The sequence below is a fragment of the Scyliorhinus torazame genome, chromosome 16 (assembly GCF_047496885.1).
Source record: "Scyliorhinus torazame isolate Kashiwa2021f chromosome 16, sScyTor2.1, whole genome shotgun sequence".
In the NCBI taxonomy this organism is placed as follows: domain Eukaryota; kingdom Metazoa; phylum Chordata; class Chondrichthyes; order Carcharhiniformes; family Scyliorhinidae; genus Scyliorhinus; species Scyliorhinus torazame.
In genome coordinates, this window is record NC_092722.1 from 10,110,381 (window position 1) to 10,133,418 (window position 23,038).

Below are 23,038 nucleotides of genomic sequence, written 5' to 3' on the forward strand. Positions count from 1 at the left end.
CAAAAATACTCTTTGCAAGGAAGCATCCACTAGTTTTTGTGCAGACATGTACCAGGTTATATAAATTCCACTTTTAAAAAATACAACCAACAGACACACCCACCCCTGAAGACATCCAAGAAGCACGTAGACAAGATTCTCAACACAAACCCAAAAAAAAAAAAAAAATTTAAACCGGAGACATATGCAGATGGAACGAAATCACCAACATGACCATATTTAAACGGTTAGAAGCCATTGGACCAGCCATTTCTATTTTCTTTCCAGTAACTAACATATTGGGAGTAGTATTTTTGAAAGATTGAATTCTGGCATTTAATGCCAAATGCTCCACTTGCCCATCCTGGAATGCTGTACAGACAGGCAATTCTAGTTTTAATACATCAAAACACAATACATGCTCTACTATACATGTACAATTTCATGCAAATTAGGAGGCTATCGCTGCAGAAGTTTTAGCGGATTAAAAGGATATTTACAACCTAGAACATTGTAACAATTTTGTTCAATTTAGCATGCACGCTCGGCAAGCAATTAAGGCGAAAAATAGCGTGTTGCTGCAAGGGCTCTGGAGCACAAGAACAAGGAAATCTCGATGCAGGGCAATGGTAAGTAAGCCCGCAGTACTACGGTGTGCGGTTTTGATCTCCAGGTCCAAGAAAGGATATGCCCGTCTTACAGGTAGTGCAGCAAAGATTCATTGTGACAAAATGCGAGGTAAATTGGGCCTATGCCAGGATTGGAGAATGATTGCAGGAGGGCGACAGGCTGAAGCACAGGCCAAGAGCGTCCGTGTCAACTCGCTGCAAGATCACTTTGTCCCACTCGCCCGCCTTCTCCACAGCATCCTTTCAAATTTTCTCTTCAGGTTTCCAATTTTCTTTTGGGGGTCACCTCCACTATCCTCTCAGGCAGAGGTTAGACCGAGGTTTGGAAGAACGCGAGGTGATCTAATTGAAGATTCTGAAGAGGATAGACAAGAGTTCATTCCCCCGGCAAGGGAATCTAGAACATGGGGTCGTGTCTCAGGATTAAGGGATCAACTGTTTAGGAAGGAGACGCGGAGAAACTTCTTCACTGAGTGGGTTGTGAATGTTGATGCTCCATCGTAGAGTATATTCAAGGCCTGGAATAGATAGACGTTTGATCACTCAGGGAAAGATGGATACGGGTGGCACCAGCGAGTGGGAAAAACAGAATACAGGCAGATCATCCACAAAAGGCTGAGTGGCAAAGCAGATTAGGAGTTGTATTGTTCTATTGCTTGACTTCCAAGGCTAGAATTGAAGAGACGCAAATGTCCAAGAGTTAAATTTAGTTTTCAATTAACCATCCATTCATTAAAATTTACCGAACCCAATTCAACCATAGCATTTACATGAGCACTGATTACTGTCTGTCCCAGAACAAAAGAACGAAATGTCCCAGAACAAAAAGCGGAAAAAAGGTGACAGCCAAGAGATATTTACACGTTTAACACAGGCAGGGAAAACAAAAAAAAAAAAAAAATGTACAACTAGAACCAGGTGAATCCAAAATAGTTCATAAAATAAAATATTAACCATTTCAAAGAAGTTATGGACTCGGAATTGGAGGAATACTGAATATAGATCTTTCAGGAGGCAGAGATACACGGGTGAGATGCATTAATTGGTCCACTGTGCATCATAATTTGTGACTTTATCCTGGGCAGCTTTTGACAATTGATCACTAAATAGTAGGCTGTAATGGTTCGGAATCTCAGGAGACAGTAAAGTTCTGTATAACATAATAATCTTTATTGTCACAAATAGGCTCACATTAACACTGCAATGAAGTTACTGTGAAAATCCCCTAGTCGCCACACTCTGGCGCCTGTTCGGGTACATAGAGAGAATTCACAATGTCCAGTTCACCCAATGTGCATGTCTTTCGGGACTTGTGGGAGGAAACCGGAGCACCCGGAGGAAACCTACGCAGGCACGGGGAGAACGTGCAGACTCCGCACAGTGACCCAAGCCGGGAATCAAACCTGGGATCCTGGCACTGGGAAGCAACAGTGCTAACCACTGTGCTACCAAGTACACAAGTAACTTGCACAGAGTTCAAGTTTGAATAGACCGAGCAGAGTAAGGTGCAGACTATATGACTGTTGCGTTTTCTCTGCCAGTCACGATGATCGTGGCGGAACCAGGCGTCAACTCCACTGTACCAACCATTCCCTACAAATTGCTCAATTCTTCAAACATTGGTCTCCGCCAGCCTTAAACATGGTCAATGATAAGAGCATCCGCAATCCTCTAGGATAGGAATTCCAAAGAGTCACAACCCTTTGGGAAGTGAAGAAATTTAACATCTCGGACCCAAATGACCCCGACCCCTTACTGCGAGACTTTGTCCTCGTGTTTCTCAGTCCACCCCATCAAGTCCTTTCAGAATAATTTGCTTCAAATGAGATCAGCTCTCATTTGCCTAAACGGGAGGAAAATATTCTTCCTTAAATATGGAGACTGAAACCTGCACCCAGTATTCCAGGAGTGCTGTCACCAAAGCCCAGGAATTTCTGGTTATTGTAATCCAATCCCCTGGTCACGTGCCTATGGTAATATGTCATATGGCAATGTGCCAGGGGCTTCCCAATTGCTGGACCTGCATGCTAACACGGAGCTCCTCGCTTCAGCACAAAGGTCTCTCTGAACATCAACATTTACAAGTTTCTCATCTTGCAAAATATTGTCTGTGAACAACCGCACACCCTTGTTGTCCACTCATTTAACCCGTATGTATCACTCTTTCTCGCAGTCTCTGTCCACCTCATGGTGCAGTATGGCTCCAGTCAGAAATCCATAGTCAGTGTATAATGGTCAAGATTATTCAGGAGTGCATGAACTAGGACACTAAATATCAAAAAGCTGCAGAAAATTACATCCGTATCCATTCTTCTTGCTACAGGTTTCAGTCATTCCATTGCAGTGCAAACATTAGGGATCTCAAGACACCAGACCGATTCATACAGGTCAACAGGCAAAAGAGAGAAAACATTTTGAGATTTGATTCCAAAACAGAAGCTCAAACAGCATGTTCATTAGGACCAGATATAATCATCAGTCTCTTTGCTAAATGAGCTCGTCGTTAAAATATCTTGCTCAATAGATCAGATACACAAGACCTTATGATGCAAATAAATGTGTCAACTGCACAATTTATTTGGTGCCGAAACCAGTTTTCCAGTTCTCCAATTAACTTCAAAGCAAAACAAAGAAACATTGAACACATCCCATTCACGAAAGAGGAGATAGAGCAATTCAGTTTGGCTTCAAGGTGCACAGAACAAGTCAGGGGGATAAGACGTGGCTAATGGGGCACAGGACTGAACACTACTGCAGAAGTTGATAAGCATGGACAACAGATATGGGCTCCAATTGAGGAAAACTTGGGTGGAAATGACATGGTACAGGGCCAAAATCTCCTATGGGATTCATGCACAAGGCAGGCCAGCTGAGACTTTCCACACTCCTCCTTGTTACGACGCAGAAGGAAACCATTCAGCCCATCATGTCAGCACCAACTCTCCAAATGAGCATTGACTTTAGTGCCATTCCCCTGTATCCATTGCATACTGTTCCATTCAAATAATCCTCATGTCCTCTTTGAATGCCCCGACTGTAATGTTCTTGTCGGATGGCCTGATTTATTACAAGAACACCTGTAGCTAAAGCTATAAACAATTTTCTAACATTAACTGTGGGTAAACTATATACAAGACAACAGATGAAAAACAGTAAAATCATGCCAAGCTACCTCGCTCTTCAACATCCTCCAGCCAGTCTGAAGTGAGCTGACACACTTATATACTAGCGAGACTCATAGTGGTCAGGTCGGTGAATTATAACACGACCATGATATCGCTACACCGACCAGATCCAGGCAGCATATTCCAGACCTGAACCAGAGAAAAATTCTCACATCATGCTTGCCTCTTTTGCAAATCACTTCAAATCTGTGCCCTCTCATTCTGGATCCTTTTACAAGCAGGAACAGACGCCACCCCCCTCCACCCCATCACCTACTCTGTCCAGCCCACTCACTATTTTGAGCATCTCTGCCATATCTCCTCTTAGCCTTCGCTCCAAGGAAACAGTCCCAACCTCTTCCTAATTGAAGTTTCTCAACCCTGGAATCATTTTTGTAAACCTCTACGACACTCTCTCCAATATGCTCATAAGCATCCCTAGCGTGGCACGCCAATAGCGAGGTCTAATTGGTGTCTTGTACAAGTTTAGCATAGCCACCTTGGCTCTTGCACCCTGTGCTCCCAAGTCCTGGATACTATAAGAGTTTAACTGCTCTCTACCTGCCCGGTTCCTTCAAATGATCTATGCACTTCACCCAGGTCCCTCTGCTCCTGCACCAAAGAAAATGACCCCTTATTTTACGCATCACCTCGCATATCACTGAACTTAATCTGGCACCAATCTGCTCACTTCCACCAACTTGTCTGTGTCATTTTGAAGTTCTGTACGGTCCTCAGTTTACACTATTTCCCAAGTTTTGCATCATGCCCAAACTTTGAAACTGTCCCCTGCACATCAAGATCTAGATCATTGATATTTAATTAGGAATGGCAAGGGTCCCAAATCCAACCCCTGGGAGCTCTATTCCAAAACAGTCAGAAAAACATACATTGAATGAACATTGAATGGTTTCTTATTATTCAGCCAATGTCATAACCATGTTCCAGGAGGTATAACTTTCCTCATGTCTGTTGCGTGGCACTGTATCGAATGCCTAAAAATCCATGTGCACCACATCAACAGTATTACCCGCAACTTTGCTTAACTCTTCAAAAAAAAAAAAAGACTCCACCAAGGCAGTTTAGAGGCCATGTTGGCTCGTCCTAAATCAACCTGCATTTTTCCATGCAAGTACTAATTCTCTTCAAAATAATTTGTCTCGAAGCTTGCCCACCACATGAGGTTTAAAAAGTGACTGGCCGGTAATTGCTGGGCTTATCCTTGCAACCGTTTTAAATTATCCAGTCCTCTGGCACCTCCCTTGAGTTTAGGGGAGACTGAAAGTTTGTGGCCAGTGCCCCTGCAGTTTCCACTAACTTCCTTCAACATCCCTGGATACATTCCATCCAGCCCAGACCCGGCACCTTGTCAAGTCAACTTTAAGAACCAACAGTCTATTCAACACTTCCTCCATAACAATTTTGAACCCTTCTAGTGACTTTCTTCATCTGTCACCGTTACCAAGGAGACCGAAGCGACCCAGGCAAAGGCTAATGCAAAGTATTCATTTAATACCTCAGCCTCGTCCCCTCCTTCCATGCGTAAATTTCCTTTTTCGGCATCACGGTAGCACAGTGGGTAACACTGTTGCTTCACAGCACCAGTGTCCCAGGTTTGATTCCCGGCTTGGGGCACTGCCTGTGCGGAGTCTGCACGTTCTCCCCGTGTCTGCGTGGGTTTCCTCCGGGTGCCCCGGTTTCCTCCCACAAGTCCCGAAAGGCGTGCTAGTTAGGTAATTTGGACATTCTGAATTCTCCCTCTATGTACCCGAACAGGCAGCAGAATGTGGCGACTAGCGGCTTTTCACAGTAATAATGTAAACCTACTTGTGACAATAATAAAGATTATTATTTTTGGTCCCCAATCAGCCCTACTCCATTTAGCACCTCTGTACTATTGATGTAGTTACAGAAGATTTGGGGATTGCCCTTAATGCTGGCTCCCAAGATCTCAATCCCCACTTGCTCCTCTTAATATGCTTTTTCAACTCCCCTCCAATTATCCTCCATTTCTCTTGGTTCTCAAATTTATTTGCCAGCCGACATTGGTGACATACGTTTGCTTGGTTATCTTAATTTCTATTTTATATAGAAATGAAACAGAAAATAGAAGCAGGTGGCGGCCCTTCGAGCCTGTTCCGCCATTCATTATGATCATGGCTGATCATAAAGTTCAATACCCTTCCCCCCCATATCCCTTTAGCCTCAAGAGCTATCTAATTCCTCTTGAAATTACACAATTTTCATCTAGGGAGTTTTGATTTATTACTACCTTCCCCTTTTGAGGAAATATAGCTCGACTGCGCCAGTACCATTTCCTTTTTGAAGTTCGCCCAATGTTCAGCCACAGTTTTTCCTGCCAACCTTTCACCCCAGTGGTGAGAGAGAGGAGGAGAGGTGGCATCACTGGTAATAAAGTAGTATTTACATAGCACCTTTCCTCCAGGACATCCCTAGGCGTTTTACAGCCGATGAAGCATTAACAGGTAGGCATTGCGTGATGTAGGAAACACAGCAGCCAACATGCATACAGCAAATTATTATATTGTTATTTGTGCCAGGACTCCAGGAGGACTGGGCGCAGGAGTGGGCAATTCAGCCCCACGAACCTGCTTTGCCATTCAATACAATCATGGATGATCTCATCCTGGCCTCAACTGCACCTTCCTGCCCGTTCTCCATAACCCTTCAACCTATTAAGAATTCAAATCAGTCTATCCCCTCCTTAAATTTACTCAATCTCCTGGCATCCACCGCACTCTGGGGCAGTGAATTCTACAGATTCACGACCCTCAGAATTAATTTCTCCTCAAGAATTAATTTCTACTCATCTCAAGTTTTTAAAATCTGCTCCCCCTTATCCTAAAACTATGACTTCCTCCTTCTAAATTGCGCCCCCCTCCTTCTAAATTGCACGCCCCCCCCCCCCCACGCAAGAGGAACCATCTACTCGATGTCTACTTTGTAAATCCCGTTTATCATCTTATGTACTTCAATTAGATCTCCTCTCTCTGTGGAGAGAATATAGGCTGAAACTGTTCAATCAAACCCCTCATCTCTGGAATCAATCTAGTGAACCTCCGCTGAACTGGAGTTCCAAAACATCCCTTCTCAAATATAGGGGACCAAAACCAAACTGTACACCGTACTCTAGGTGCGGCCTTATATAGTTGGACTCTTCCCTACTTTTATACTCTAGTCCTTTAGCTCTAAATGCCAAAATTCCATTAGTCTTCCTCATTACCCTGCATGTAGGCTTTCTGTGATTTATGCATGAGGACGCCCAGGTCCCTCTGCACCAAAGCACCAAGTTTCTCTCCATTTAGATAATAAGTTGCTTTTCCATTTTTCCGACCAAAATGGATAACCTCACACTTATCCACGTTAAAACTCAGTTAAACTCCATCTGCCAAATTTTGGCCCACTCACCTAACCTATCTATATCCATTTATAAATTTCCCATTTTCACATTGCAACTTGCCACCTATTTTAGGGTCATCTGCTCTTCAAAAATGGTGCCGTGGAGAAGGTGCCATGAGACAAGTGTCAGTTTAATCACCCATTCAAAAAGGTGGCACATCCAACAATGCAACCTTCCCTCGGCATCACACCTCAGGTCAACTTGGCCATTTGTGGTGCCCATAACCTCTCGACTGGAGGCAAGAGAGAGTGATACCAACGGAGGCATTACTGCCACTTTAGTTCGGTTTCCCCTTTAAGTTTAAAAAAAAAAAGAAAAGCCTTATTTTCAATTAAACATTCTGGGATAATTCAAACACTGCTTACAGCTTCAGAATCCTCCAGGACAGCTCAATTGATTTATTATGATGTGGAGATGCCGGCGTTGGACTGGGGTGAGCACAGTACGAAGTCTTACAACACCAGGTTAAAGTCCAACAGGTTTGTTTCGATGTCACTAGCTTTCGGAGCGCTGCTCCTTCCTCACCTGAGGAAGGAGCAGCGCTCCGAAAGCTAGTGACATCGAAACAAACCTGTTCGACTTTAACCTGGTGTTGTAAGACTTCGTACTTGATTTATTATGTTGCAGCCAGCCCCAGACAGTCATTTTTGGATTCTAAACTGCAGAATTAATTTTTAAAATAATTAGTCGTAGTCTGTAATCCCATATGCCACAACAACAAAGAGGAGATTTTATGGAGCTCAAATATTTTGTTCAAACTGAAGTCATCACCAGGTATAATTTCACAGGAAAACAAGTTAACTTTCCTCGCTGTTGTACCAATTGAACCTTTCTTGCCGCCGTGCAGAATTCCATTACCTGTCTAAATTAGAACAGTTTTTTGTTTCAACTCATAGCTTTTTGTAATCGTAGGAGAAATTATGTTGTTCGAGTTGAAAGACTGCCTTTTGTCAACTCAGATATTTGCAAACGTAGTTAGCGTCACGTCTCTGCATACACAAGCCAGGTCCTTGCATAACAAGCCACAAGGGATTTTCCATTCATACATCGAGATGCCGAATAGCATCAAATTAGGATGGCATAATCTCATTACCAAAGAAAAAGGGGAACCCAAAAGATATGCGTACGAACAGTGGCATCTTCGATTGATATGGTTCCAGCTAGATCATAGAATTCCAAAATGTCCTTCCAGCTCATTAACGGTTTTAGATCTGCAGTGTTATGTAGGAAAAACAAACTTGCACATGGAGAAGTTTTGCAAAATCAGTTTTAGTGACAATAACACAGGTCAGAATGAGTCCGTCCACCCCCTCCCTTTGGTCTTTTAGTTACAACTAACCAGCCAGATTGGCCTTGCCGCAGAAGTGATGGCCCCTGACCAGGAAGCAGTCCCACAGCACAGAAATATCACTCTCGTGTGCTCAAGACCTGGATCAAGGATCCAAACCCACAAACTGCTGACTCAGAAGGCAAAAGTGCTACCATTAGATGAAACGGACCCCAGTTGACGCCAAGAAAGTCCACAGTTCCATTACATCAATTGAAAACAGCAACTGCTGGGGAGGGAGGAAAGAAATCAACTAACTGGAAGCAGTTTGCATTTCTGGATTTCTTCATGGAATAGGGAGGCGATTTCAAACCAAGCAGCTCTCTGCCATGGGGAGAAAAATGAAGGGCGCGATTTACTGGACGCCCTGCGCCCGAAAAGCAGCTCGCCACAGCGTGGCCAATAGAAGCTGGGAGACCCCGCTCTCGGGATCTACCCGGCTCCAACGCGATCGAGATCTAATGTGGTCTTGCGAATGTTGCAATGTGAATCTCGCCCGTTGTGGGCGGGGCCACCTTTTAAGCAAATTTGCATATTAAAGCGAGGCAGCTAGTCTCATTTTAAATGTGCAGATTCCCGAGGTACCAGGATCTATCTCCTTTGCCTCTGGTGAGCACCATTCCGTACTGGTCTCCACAAGTGGGGACCGGATGGAACAGCATTCATAGAGGGGTCCCCTAGGAGGAAATCGGAAGGCCCCAGCTGCATGCCCTTTGGGCAGGATGGCACCCTGGCACTGCTGGTGGTTCCCAGATAGCGCCACCTGGGTGCTAACCTAGCACTGCCACATTGACATTTTTTGCATGTAATTGGGCTGGGGTTGCCCTGCATGGGTGTTACTAGGAGGGTGGAGGGGGTGCCAATTTTGGCCGGAGCTCCTCAGTGCACATAAGTTCACAAAATGGGGCTCAGTGCACGCAAGTTCACAAAATGGGGCTAAGTGCAGCCTCTACCTCGCGTTTCCTGTTCAGGTCCCTTATCAAATGAGAGTCGCGTTTTGTTGTCTTGTGTTTCCCGGCACTGTGAGCACCAGCAAACAGGTGGCTAAACTCGCTCGCTATGGGACTTTGTTCCCATTTCGTAAAAATCGCACCCAAAAGAAAACCGCTGCTCGCTCCAGATAACCAAATCAGCTTGGGCCATCGACAGCAGGTTGGAAATGAAGTGAGCTATAATAGACGGAACTACGGTTACATCAAGAATGTTTTGCCAGCCCTAGACCATCACCACTTCTTGCGGGTGGCTTTGAGAGCAGAAATGGTCAGTTTTCAAATGTTAAAACAACCAGACAACAACTGGTTCTCCCAGCAGGATGGGATCCTGTGCATGCGAGGGTGGCATGTGCTCCAATGTGATCCTCCTGCATCTTTGTGCTTTTAGCATTTAACACAGGACTGTCATCAACAGGCTCCAGTCTTTCAAGCCTACAGGTCTGACATCAGTGTGCAGAAAGCTGGTCAGATTGAATAGTTAATTTCAGTTTTAAAGAAAGGCAAGCATTTTCAATTGGAAAAGTTCCTAAGCCATTGGTCAAGAATCAGAAAGAGCAGTAGAGCCTTTATTTGTCTGCAATGCACTTGGAGCGGTCTCTGCCGTAAATAACAAGGTTCTACAACAATTCATCTAATTAGCTTTCCATTATTATGATGGCAAGTTTTTCGTTTTCGAAAATGGACAGATCATCTTGGATTAAACAGGACGGAATTCACACCTTCAAGTAAACTGTAGACTCAAATGGTTATATCTGGAGCCAATTAAATGCTGTCCAATCCAGCCCCAATTTACTAGGTTGTCGGGGGGGGGGGGGGGGGGGGGGGGGGGGTTACAGTAGATAAGAGAGTCTCCTGCATAGAATTGGCACTAAATTCATACAAGAATTGAGGCATTTGATTGATTTTATGAAAGAATACACATTTAGCAAGTCATTCGCTGCTTGTATGGCTGCAAAACAAGGGGGTACTCACTCAATGGTGATGCCAGAATAAACGGGAGAAAAACTGTGGAACTCAGTTTTTAAAAAAAAATATTTTCATGGGACAGGGCCGTCGCAGCTGGATCCGGGAGTTATTGCCCATCCCCAATTGTCCACGAGGGGGCAATTAAGGATCATAGAACATACAGTGCAGAAGGAGGCCATTCGGCCCATCGAGTCTGCACCGACCCACTTAAGCCCTCACTTCCACCCTATCCCCGTAACCCAATAACCCCTCCTAACCTTTTTTGGTCACTAATCATTTATCACGGCCAATACACCTAACCTGCACATCTCTGGACTGTGGGAGGAAACTCCCGGAGGGAACCCACGCAGACACGGGGAGAACGTGCAGACTCCGCACAGACAGTGACCCAGTGGGGAATCGAACCTGGGACCCTGGCGCTGTGAAGCCACAGTGCTATCCACTTGTGCTACCATGTTGCTGTGAGTCTGGAGTCACATGTCGGCCAGACCAGGTAAGGACGGCAGATTTCCTTCCCTAAAAGGATATTAGTTTACCAGATCAGAGGTTTACAGTATGAAAACAGGCCCTTCGGCCCAACCTGTCCATGCCGCCCAGTTTTTAAACCAGAGCTAGTCTCAATTGCCCACATTTGGCTCATAACCCTCTATACCCATGTAACTTGTCTAAATTCTTTTTAAAAGACAAAATTTATGTTTTAAAACCATATAGATGTTTATCCAGAGTAGATATTGTAACGCAACATCACCATTTTTAACCCAAAATGACACGAGGCACTAAAGGAGCATGTAAGGCGCTAGCTGAGATGAATTGCAACTCCACAGGCATCATTAAAACACTATTCAAAGGGCATTTTAAAAACAAAATTCCAAGCCCTGGGAATTTTAGCTCTTTATGCTCTGCTGAATGACGACAGGGGAGTTGCAGCTTTTAGTTCAAATACTCCGATTGGCAAATTAGTTAAAGCCACAGCCAGGCGGTATAATATTCTTATATAAACCCAATTGGAACAATAAACAATTTAACCAGATAGGTAGCCTGCCACCATCTGTGGAGAGCAAAACGTTGAAGTATAACCCTTCAGTCTTTCATGACATCAACGTGCTCCAAAATGTTAAATAATTGAGCATTTTCCCCTGCAATGGTAACCGCCACTTTAATGGAGGAAATTTGCAATTTGCACTCAATAAGACCATAAGACATGGAATTAGGCCACCTGGCCCATTGAGTCTGCTCCGCCATTCAATCATGGCTGATATTTTCTCATCCCCATTCTCCTGCCTTCTCCCCATAACCCCTGATCCCCTTGCCGCCCTAACTCAATGGTAGACAACTGGTTGCATCGCATCCAAAAGGCAGCATCTGTGACAGATGAAGCGGCCACTGGGAACAAGTTACAAAATTGATATATTCAAAAGTACTTGATAGACGGAGTGCAGCGTCGTGTGCAAATTAGCCACGGCAGTTTGGCTGTGACTCAAATAATAATGTCAGACATCAGTCACAGCAAGCACACAAAATCAGCACACTATATAAAAGTTGGTCTTCCAGGCAGTCAATTTGAAAGACTAGCTGATTTAGACCATTTGGGCAGAAGGATACAAGGTGTTAACAATCAGCAACACAAAAATTAAAACAAAAAACTGCCGAGAGCAAGTTGGATAAAACTGCACAACCTGCCATTTCATCGATGAGCACCACAGGGAGACCAGCACGCAGGACATCTAGTAGAAAGACACGGTCACCCAAATTCATTACAGTTTTGGAAATTACTGGTCATTGTCAATGCCACACACCAGGCCCATTTTCATGTGAACTGGTTTCCCCATCATCATAGATCCCCGACAGTGCAGGAGGCCATTTGGCCCATCGAGTCTGCACCGGCCCTCTGATGGAGCACCCTACCTAGGCCCACTCGCCCACCCTAACCCCATAACCCCACCTAACCTGCACATCTTTGGACACCAAGGAGCAATTGAGCATGGCCAGTCCACCCAACACATCTTTGGACCGTGGGAGGAAACTGGATCACCCGGAGGAAACCCGCGCAAAGCTCACAGGCTGTGGCGTGCCATCACAATGCATTACCACACAGACTAGTCACGTCAATCTACCCAATAAATTAAAAATATATACTGGGGTAGACAATAGTTGGGCATTTTACAGTTTTTAAGTGGTTTAGTATGAAAATCTCGTATTCACCATGTCTTTGCGATATTGTCACGATAAAAGTAATTTCATTCCGACTCCACACAGTTCTACACACAAGGAAACACATTTACACACCATTGTTAGTTCCCAAGGCAAATGAATGCTGGAAATTCACGCCATGGCTAACTTGACCAATGTCCACAAATTTGACAACAAAACACTAACATTTTGGACTTCCAAAACCAGGTTCCTAAAATCGTACATATTATATAATAAAAGCTCTTGCCCTACATGCAAAATACTACACATTCTATTAACCTTGCATAATTATCAACAGCAGCAATATTTAATGTGCCAATTTTGAAATCTGTTGCCAATTTGAAGGAGCGGGGCATCAGCTGTTAGCGTGGAGCTCAAATCCTACATACTTGCAGCATATACAAATTACAGGTTCTAGTGAGGAAATAAAAGTGAGGGGGAAAAAAGTGACATTGTTTACTCAAATATTCCCATGGTCCAGGATTTTCCTTTTCGATCACATCTTTGGACCAATGCCCTCATGCCATGTTAGTAGTTCTATCCTAGTCATTAAAAGTAGAATTAAGATTGTTACAGAGGGGCGAGAAAGAGTGAATGTAAAATCATCAAATTGGAAAAACGGGATAAAAGGAGGTTCAGATGTAAAAAAAACCACATTGCCCTTAAAAGCCCTTCCCCCGAGCCAAGTTCAGTTTAAACCAGCAGGAGACTTCTTCCACTGCCTCATGAGGGGTTCTACATGAAAAACACGTTTGGGAGCCACAGCCCAGAGAAACGTCTACACCACAAAACATCCATAAAAATTAACCACCCAAAAAAAAAAAAAAAAAAATATTGGCCATCACGTTCATTACATCGAAAAAGATGAAAATGCCACATTGGCGAAGGAGTATTTCCTTAACCTTGGGGGACAATTGTCTGGGTACGAGGGCAGAGATGGAGTCAGTCTTGCCAGTACACCTCAGCTAAGAGATAGGGATCGTTGAAACTTCCAGAGTGAAAGCAGGCCATTCATGTCAGGTCTGAATCTTTTCCAACAGAAAGATTATAAAACGCAGAATATTGCTCCCGACACAGGGGATACAGGACAGGGTGCTTTCAGGGGTGTGGGTCGGAGAGGGCAAGGTGTCAGAGATTTACCGAGAGATGAGGGAAGAGGGGGAGGAGTCGGTGGGCGAACTAAAAGGAAAGTGGGAAGAAGAACTAGGGGAGGAGATAGAGGAGGGTATGTGGGCTGATGCCCTAAGCAGGGTAAATTCCTCTTCCTCATGCGCCAGGCTTAGCCTGATTCAATTTAAGGTGCTACATAGAGCACACATAACGGGAGCAAGATTGAGCAGGTTCTTTGGAGTGGAGGACAAATGTGGGAGGTGTGGCGGGAGCCCGGCAAACCACGCACATATGTTTTGGGCATGCCCGGCACTGGAAGGGTATTGGAAGGGAGTGACGGGAGTGATTTCGCGGGTGGTGAAGGCCCGGGTCAAACCAGGCTGGGGGTTAGCTCTATTTGGAGTTGCGGAAGAGCCGGGAGTGCAGGAGGCGAAAGAGGCCGACGTTGTGGCCTTTGCGTCCCTAGTAGCCCGGCGCAGGATCCTACTCATGTGGAAGGAGGCGAAACCCCCCGGACTGGAGGCCTGGGTAAATGATATGGCGGGGTTCATTAAACTGGAGCAGATAAAGTTTGCCCTGAGAGGATCGGCTCAAGGGTTCACCAGGCGGTGGCAGCCATTTCTCGACTACCTAGGGGAACGTTAGAGGGAAGACAGATGACCAGCAGCAGCAACCCGGGGGGGGGGGGGGGGGGGGGGGGGGGGAGGGGGGGGTTTAGTTTAGGTCAAAGATAAAGGGGTTTTGTTACTTGTGTATTGTTTAAAATTTCTGTATTGTTATTGTTGCGTTTGCTTTGTAAGAGGGGAAAAATTGTTGTTTGGGAAAAAATTTTCAATAAAACATTTATAAAAAAAAATAAAAAAAAAATAAAAAAAAAAAAATAAAAAAAAAAATAAAACGCAGAATAAATTCCCACAAGTTGGGAAACATGCAGAGCAAACTGATCACATTTGTGCGAACCCAAAACAAATTGAAAAACTCATACAAGTAGTTTGGGCATCATCTATTAAAAAGCAGAGCAGACACCATTGCTAGAACAGTTCGCTACCTATGGATTTAATTTTTTTTTTTTAATTTTTAAAAATCAGGGCACTGGGGAAAATTGAACCTGTAAGTAGTTTTAAAATTGACCATTCAGACATTTTAATAAGTGGAACAGAGAACCAATATCTTTTTTGCTGGATTCGGGAAACAGGGAAAGAAATTAAAACATTAAGTCGAGGCCTGATGGAAGTAATGCCTTTACTGTTTCAAAAAGTATCAAAGAAATAGCCTTTCTTATTGAAGAGAGCAGAATCGGAGGAGGTATTAAGTTATGTGACAAAAGGGGGGGAAAATGGTGTTGGGGAAGCCCAGGATTAATGTTGGGCGACAGAGGTGATGAAGGTTAGCTATGCTGCTTTTTGGGGCCAGTGGAGACTTGCATACAAGATGATCAGAGGATTAGATAGAGTGGACAGTGAGAGCCTTTTTCCTCGGATGGTGATGTCTAGCACGGGAGGACATAGCTTTAAATTGAGGGGAGATAGATATAGGACAGATGTCAGAGGTAGGTTCTTTGCTCAGAGAGTAGTAAGGGCGTGGAATGCCCTGCCTGCAACAGTAGTGGACTCGCCAACACTAAGGGCATTCAAATGGTCATTGGATAGATATATGGACGATAAGGGAATAGTGTAGATGGGCTTTAGAGTGATTTCACAGGTCGGCGTAACATTGAGGGCCGAAGGGCCTGTACTGCGCTGTAATGTTCTATGTTTACACTGCCACATAACAATAAAATATGTTTGGGCGAGGGACACAACATTTATGAACTGAAGACATGGAGAATGGTTTAATCTGGTTTTCAGGTTAGCTGTTAGGGCATTACCCTAAGATTCAAATGAAAATACCCAGTCTTCTTATAAAAGCTCTACATGATTAGGCAACTCGCTAGCATCTAGAGCAACCTGATATTTTCCAAATAAATATTGTAGCAGTGATAATCTGTGGTCCCAAAAAGTCATTACTGATCAATGTAGCTAGCAGGCAAGTTTGGAACCAGACTCCTCCACCAATTACTACTCGTCCAATGCTGTGCCAGAGCTTGATCTTGTTGCCAACAATAATCACAAAGCCAGCATTTCTTCTGTAGCAGTTTCTCCAATGTTTGCACGGGTCACCCTCCTGTGTGGTACAATTCAGTTCTGTCCCAGCAGCATTTTGAGGCGGGTCAGCTTTCCGGTCTACGTTGCATTTCTCGGTTTCCAGTTGCGAACTCAGTGAAAATGAAATGAAAATCGATTGTCACAAGTAGGCTTCAAATGAAGTTACTGTGAAAAGCCCCTAGTCGCCACATTCCGGCGCCTGTTCGGGGAGGCTGTTACAGGAATCGAACCGTGCTGCTGGCCTGCCTTGGTCTGCTTTCAAAGCCAGCGAGTTAGCCCTGTGCTAAACAGCCCCTAGTGGAGCCAGATCTCCAGAATGGATTCCGAAATGAGCTTTCAAATGCTTCAAACTGCACATCCATTAGACGTAGTCTTTGTCCTTTTTCAATTTCCAGCGTTACTGAATCCCTTATCCTTACTTTGGTCACCTCCAGAGAGGGTGACATTAATGCACTTCGCCACCTCCAAACTACAATTGATCAAGACTTCACTAGATTGCATGTTCATATTCATCACATTTGTGCCGTCAGCGATTTCAAATGATTTTTCTTTAATTGACAAGACCTTGTATTGTGCTTGGCTTTGCGCCTCATCCTACCATTGTGTCACATATATGCCTTACACTAACTGTTCAAATCTCCTTTCCTTTCGCTAGTGTAAGAATGCTTTCCTTGAACTTCTTCAACTTGCTACCAAGTTCCCTCAAATCCTGCTGATTCAATTGGGATAGCTTGCAATTGGTGTCCAATGTCAAACTGCACCTTGTTCCAAAAGGAGGCTCAATATAAATCATCACCGATTGAAAAGTTGCAGTTTTGAGAGTTCTTTTGTGGGTTCAGCATTGAGCGTTCATAGAATTTGAGAAGGGGATGTCTTATTCAAGACAAATGAAGAGGGATTCCTTCTCCAATAGGGTTGTTACTCTTTGGAATTCTTTTCTCCACGAGCTGAGACGACTGGGTCATGGGTCGTGGAATATATTCAATGCCGAGCTCGATAGCTTTCTGATTGACAAGGGAGTCAAGGGGACAAACATGAGAGTGAAGTTAAAGCCATAATCAGCTCACCCATGATTTTATTGAATGGTGGGACAGGCTCGATGGGCTGAATGGATTCCCCATGTCCCTTTTTCTCATCTTAGGGGCGGCACGGTAGCTCAGTGGTTAGCACAGTTGCTTCACAGCATCAGGGTCCCGGCTTTGATTTCTGCCCTATCCTAGTAATCCCATAACCTATCCTGCACATCCCTGGACGCAAAAGGAGCAATTTAGCGTGGCCAATCCACCCAACCTGCACATCTTTGGACTGTAGGAGCAAACCTGCGCAGACATTGGGAGAACATACAAACAAACTCCACACAGATAGACAGACATAGTCACCAGAGGCTGGAATTAAATCCAGGTTCAATGGGGCAGCACGGTAGCCTTGTGGATAGCACAATTGCTTCACAGCTCCAGGGTCCCAGGTTAGATTCCGGCTTGGGTCACTGTCTGTGCGGAGTCTGCACATCCTTCCAGTGTGTGCGTGGGTTTCCTCCGGGTGCTCCGGTTTCCTCCCACAGTCCAAAGATGTGCACTTTAGGTGGATTGGCCATGATAAATTGCCCTTAGTGTCCAAAATTGCCCTTAGTGTTGGGTGGATTACTGGGTTATGGGGATAGGGTGGCGGTGTTGGCCTTGGGTAGGGTGCTCTTTCCAAGAGCCGGTGCAGACTTGATGGGCTGAATGGCCTCCTTCTGCACTGTAAATTCTATGATTGTTCCTGGCGCAATGAGGCAGCAGTGCTAAAATACCAAGAAAGATTGATAAGGTAAACGGAGGCCAAATGTTCACCTTGTGGGACAATCTAGAAGAAGAGATCACAGATATAGGTTTGAGAGGTGGTCGAAAATGGAGATGAGGAGGAACTATTTTAATAATCTTTATTGTCACAAGCAGACTTACATGAACACTGCAATGAAGTTATTGTGAAAAGCCCCCAGTCGCCACATTCCGGCGCCTGTTCAGGTACAGAGAGAGAATTCAGAATGTCCAATTCACCCAACAGCACGTCTTTCGGGACTTTGTGGGAGCGCGCGGAGGAAACCCACGCAGACACGGGGAGAACGTGCAGACTCCGCACAGACAGTGACCCAAGCCGGGAATCGAACCTGGGACCCTGGAGCTGTGAAGCAACAGTGCTAACCACTGTTTTACCATGCTGCCTGGTACTTCTTGCATTGAGTGGTGAATATGTGGAACTCGCTGTGCCATAGTGCGGTTGAGTGGGAGCCATTAAATGGTTTCAAGATGGAGATAAGATATATTTCTGATTTTTTAAAAAGTGTAAAGGAATGTGGGGAACAGGGAGGGAGGTGGATTTACGACCAGGAAGAGATCGGCAATGATCTGATTGAATAGCTCGAAGGGTTGATTTGTCTATTTCTGCTCCTAATCGTCGCTATGCCCACTGCTCTCGGGTAACCGTAGTGACTTGTAAAGCAGCACGGCCAGTGAGGCAGCAAGTGCAACAACTATAGGTCTCAGGCTCCAGGTGAGCAAACTTTCTCCCCCCACTAAACGAGGGGAAACAAACAATATTTATGTATGCAAGCTATGCAGAAAGGAGTTTGGATTCCTTGTCCGATAAAGAACCCAGTGAATAGTATAATGGCAAAGGATTTCTCCATCAGCTGAATTAAAAAGGCGCAGAAATCCTCACTAATCAGGAAACCCGACAACACACACACAGTATGAAAAGGAAACGGATGTTTCCGTAGCAGTGTATCACCCCAAGTAGGGGGTCAAAAGGAGGGGGCGAGCTGTGGCAACAGTTTCCTGAAATGCCGGTGCCACGTGTTCACACATCAGCTGTTGTGAACTCTCATCTGTAAACATGGAAGCATTGCATCTGTGGTGGAAGATTCTCAATTTGCAAATCTCAACATACATCAGCATGCATGTTACTCCATTCCCCAGAAATGCCACAAGGCTACATTTTCAAAAATCTCAAATGGTATTGGAGTGGTGCCTATTAATGCTCTGCATTTCACTTCTTAACCGAGTTCAGTGAATTTGTAACAGTGCAGAAAAAAAAGAGAGAAAAAGTGTGCCATTCAGCCCCTTGAGCCAATTCTATAATACTAATAATCATCATCTTTATTATTGTCACAAGTAGGCTTACATCAACACTGCACTGAAATTACTGTGAAAATCCCCTCGTCGCCACACTCCGGCGCCTGTTCGGGTACACGGAGGGAGAATTCAGAATGTCCAAATCACTTAACCTGCACGTCTTTCGGGACTCGTGGGAGGAAACCGGAGCATCCGGCGGAAACCCACGCAGACATGGGGAGAATGTGCAGACTCTGCACAGACAGTGACCCAAGCCGGGAATCGAACCTGGGACCCTGGCGCTGTGAAGCAACAGTGCTAACCACTGTGCTGTTATTCATTCGTCGTGTTTGTGGTTGATCGGTGACCAAATGTGCCTCATATGCCAGAATACTTCGATGTGGCGATCTCGGATATACCAACTGCCTGCTGAAGCGCGGTTTCAAACCTCTACCACGCTCAGGGCGGTCACCTTGGAGAAAAATTAAAGGATAGCCTGGCTTGCGAGTTTGTAGACTGGGGCATGTCTGCTGCCAGTGAGCATGGGGTGGGGGTCCAAATTATGGGGAAAATTAATGACCCGGTACCATGCAGACCAAGATATGGAACAAAAGGGGCTGGGTCGTCCAACTTTACTGTTTCCAAACTATTTCCTAACTTTAGAATAATCCCTAGTTCTCTTTCTCTTTCTCCTCCCCCTCCCCCCCCCCCCCCCCCCCCCCCACACCAACCCAAGTTTTTCCCCACCTATCCCAGTAGTTTTCCATCATTTTAAAAACATTCCAGGAATTACAAACCTAATTTGTGCAAGTTGTCCAAATAATTAACCCCACACCCACAAGGGTAGTATGCAAAATCCACATTACGGACTACAATTAACTCAGATAATTACAGCGCAAACCAACAAGTGGCTTAAAAGGATCACAATTTGGGGCACAAGTGATTGTATGCAACTATAGTGATGGCCTCTGACCGGGAAGCAGCACAGTGAGGAAATCCAATTGTTAATGATCGAAAGGGACTAAGTGGTGATCAACTCCAATTTTCTTGCAAAATAAATATTGGTGCATGGGATGTCCCACCCTGGACCTGGAGGCAGTATGCACAGGATCAAAGTTCAGATCAGAAGCCATGCGGCTGGCAAACACAAAGGAGAGCTTCAGAAAAGAGACAAAACTGCTGGGGAGGGTAGAGAACCCCATTCATGGTGGCGAGTGCACAGTTCTATGGCTATGCTTCAGTTTTGCAATCTTGTTGGTAATTTCTTATTTGGAGGGTCAGCTTGTAAATGTACGTTTTGGTTTACAGCTCCCCGACAGGGATGATAACACTGCCCACCCAACCCAGACACAAAAGACCATGGTGGCTCGTGTGGGCATTGATGCAGCCCTCATCTTATGTTACACATTTGGTGTAAAGCTTCTTCGGATCCTTTGCTCCGTATCAAACTTAAGTCACCCATCTCAGTAGCTTTTCCTTGGGTCTCACATTAAATCAAAACTAAAATCAATCTCCGGCATATCTAACATTTTCCCAATTGATTAAAGTTGGTTAAATTGCTGGCAATGCCGTCACCAGAATTTCACTCCAGGTTCAACCGAATGTCATTCCAAGTTTCCCCCCGCACAATTCAGTCATCTAGTGGTTGAACAACAAGTTGAACTTGCCGTCAACATGCAGCTCAGCTCCGGTTACGGTTTAGTTCAATTAAAAGTTCAGAAATGCAACTATTAACATTTGTCAATTTAATAGAAAATGCTTTTTTGCTTATAAAAAAAGTATGTGCCAAAAATGTTTATAATGGTGAATAATAGGGCAGCAGTGGGTTAGCACTGCTGCCTCACGGCGCCGAGGTCCCAGGTTCGATTCCGGCTCTGGGTCACTGTCCGTGTGGAGTCTGCACATTCTCCCCGTGTTTGCGTGGGTTTCGCCCCCACAACCCAAAGATGCGGTGAGTAGGTGGATTGGCCACGCTAAATTGCCCTCAATTGGAAAAAATGAATTGGGTACTCTAAAATTGAAATTAAAATAATGGTGAATAATTGTACCATCCCAAATATCAAATGTAATACTTTGTTTTAATCCATTGCACTAGGGTACAGAATTCAAACCAAGCACAGAATACAATGTGCTGCAATTCAGTCTACAACAGTAATCTATCGGGCTAGCCGTGGGAAGGGAAAGAAAATACATAAAGTGATTTAACATATAAACAGAGAATTTGCATCACAGCACAGAATAAGCACTCCTGGAACAAGATCAAGTTTATCTTAAGACATTGGAAATGACCACGTTTCACCATTTCAATTTTTTAAAGAAATCATTTTGCAACGTTGATTCATTGAGAACATGATACAGCTGGCAACAAACAAAAAGAAACTGAACCGTGAAGATCGGAGCAGCGCATTTTGTACACGGGAGCACCAATTTCTTTAAAATCCCAATTCCAGACTAAGGCCCAAATGCACACCACATTCTTCACTCCAAAAACAAAAAATGACACCACTTCCTCAGAGGCATTTCCAAGTGTGTTCCACACAGATCACAGTCCATGCTTAGGATTCTACATCCATTGAGAAATTAAAGCACAGAAATATATGCTCAGGCACTCAATGTACAACCTTCAAATACGCACTGGAAGGTACATTTCTCTTAAATTAAACTCATTTGCCGTTATACCAACACTTAGAACAAAGAATATAGAACACACAGTGCAGAAGGCGGCTATTCGTCCCATCGCATCTGCACCGACCCACTTAAGCCTTCACTTCCACCCTATCCCCGTAACCCCAATAACCCCATCTAACCTTTTTGGTCACGAAGGGTAATTTATCATGGCCAATCCACCCAACCTGCACGTCTTTGGACTTATTCAATCACTTCCATTTTACACATGACCAACCCTTCAGATGATGAACATCCATCACTCTTGCAAAAAGGTTAAGCAGAGTTGTGGCAGAATCATTGGAAAAATGCAAAAAGCAGATTTGTAATTTATAGAGCATTTATACAGATGTTCCTAGATTGTGCTGTGAAAATGACAGCTTTATTTCAGCACAATTCCCACAGTGAAAAATCAGAGGTCACAGTTAGGACAGGACGCAAGGATGTTTTTTTTTTGTGTGTGGAAAAAGTGGAACGCTTCGCACAGACATAGGTGACTAGCAGGCAATGTAGCGGATATACAAAGTTCACCGTTTACTACGCATTTCAGATGTTGTAAGAAACTCAAATTAATGCTTCATACAGGTTTAATTTTGCAGCAGGATAAGGTTTGCTGTCCCTCCCAGAATAGCAATTGTATTAAGTTACCCAAGTGGGACTAATTCAGGCTCGGATGTGTAATTAGAGCAATAATATCAGTGGTCATTTAAATAGATGAGATTTGTCCTCATAACTCGAAACATGTATTAATAAACTTGTATTAATATATTAGAGTTAAAAAGGTCTTCATGAAGATTAAACATCCATTTTTTTAAAAAAAACTTGGCCACGTTTTTGTCAAGGCCTATTCCCCAGTGTAAACTATACCCATGGATAATGAAAACTGCCCATATAAAACTATTCACCCGTCACTATTGAAGGAGTGTGGATGCAGTGCACCTTCATCTTGCCCTGTAGAAAAACCCCTTCACTCCCACAAAACTATTTCTTGGCACCAAAGCAATTAACTATAAAACATACAACCAAATGTGAACAGTGTATAGGATGTGTATATACAGGAGCAGCATCACCGGTGTGATACATGCACATACAAAAATAGTAAAAAAAAGCTTGCACTGGTATAGTATTTTTCCACAGCCACTACACAAAAGCGTTTTATACACAAAGTAGTTTTGAAATGTGCATATAGCGTTTGTAAAACAAAGGTAGCTTTGTGTAATATTCAATATTTGTATCGGGGACCATTAGAATAAGGTATAATTTTTAATTGGGTTTAATGTTTCTGTGCCTGGAAGGGTAAAACCTGTAGTTAAGATTCAAGCTGGACAAAGGTATTTGTATGTGTGGGGGTTTGTTCAGT

The 23,038-nt window shown here is 44.2% G+C and overlaps 1 protein-coding gene across 1 annotated transcript in view; it reads right to left on the minus strand.

Annotated features, from left to right (window-relative positions):
* Nucleotides 1–23,038, minus strand: part of spsb1 (splA/ryanodine receptor domain and SOCS box containing 1) — a 113,352-nt gene that overhangs the window by 46,071 nt on the left and 44,243 nt on the right.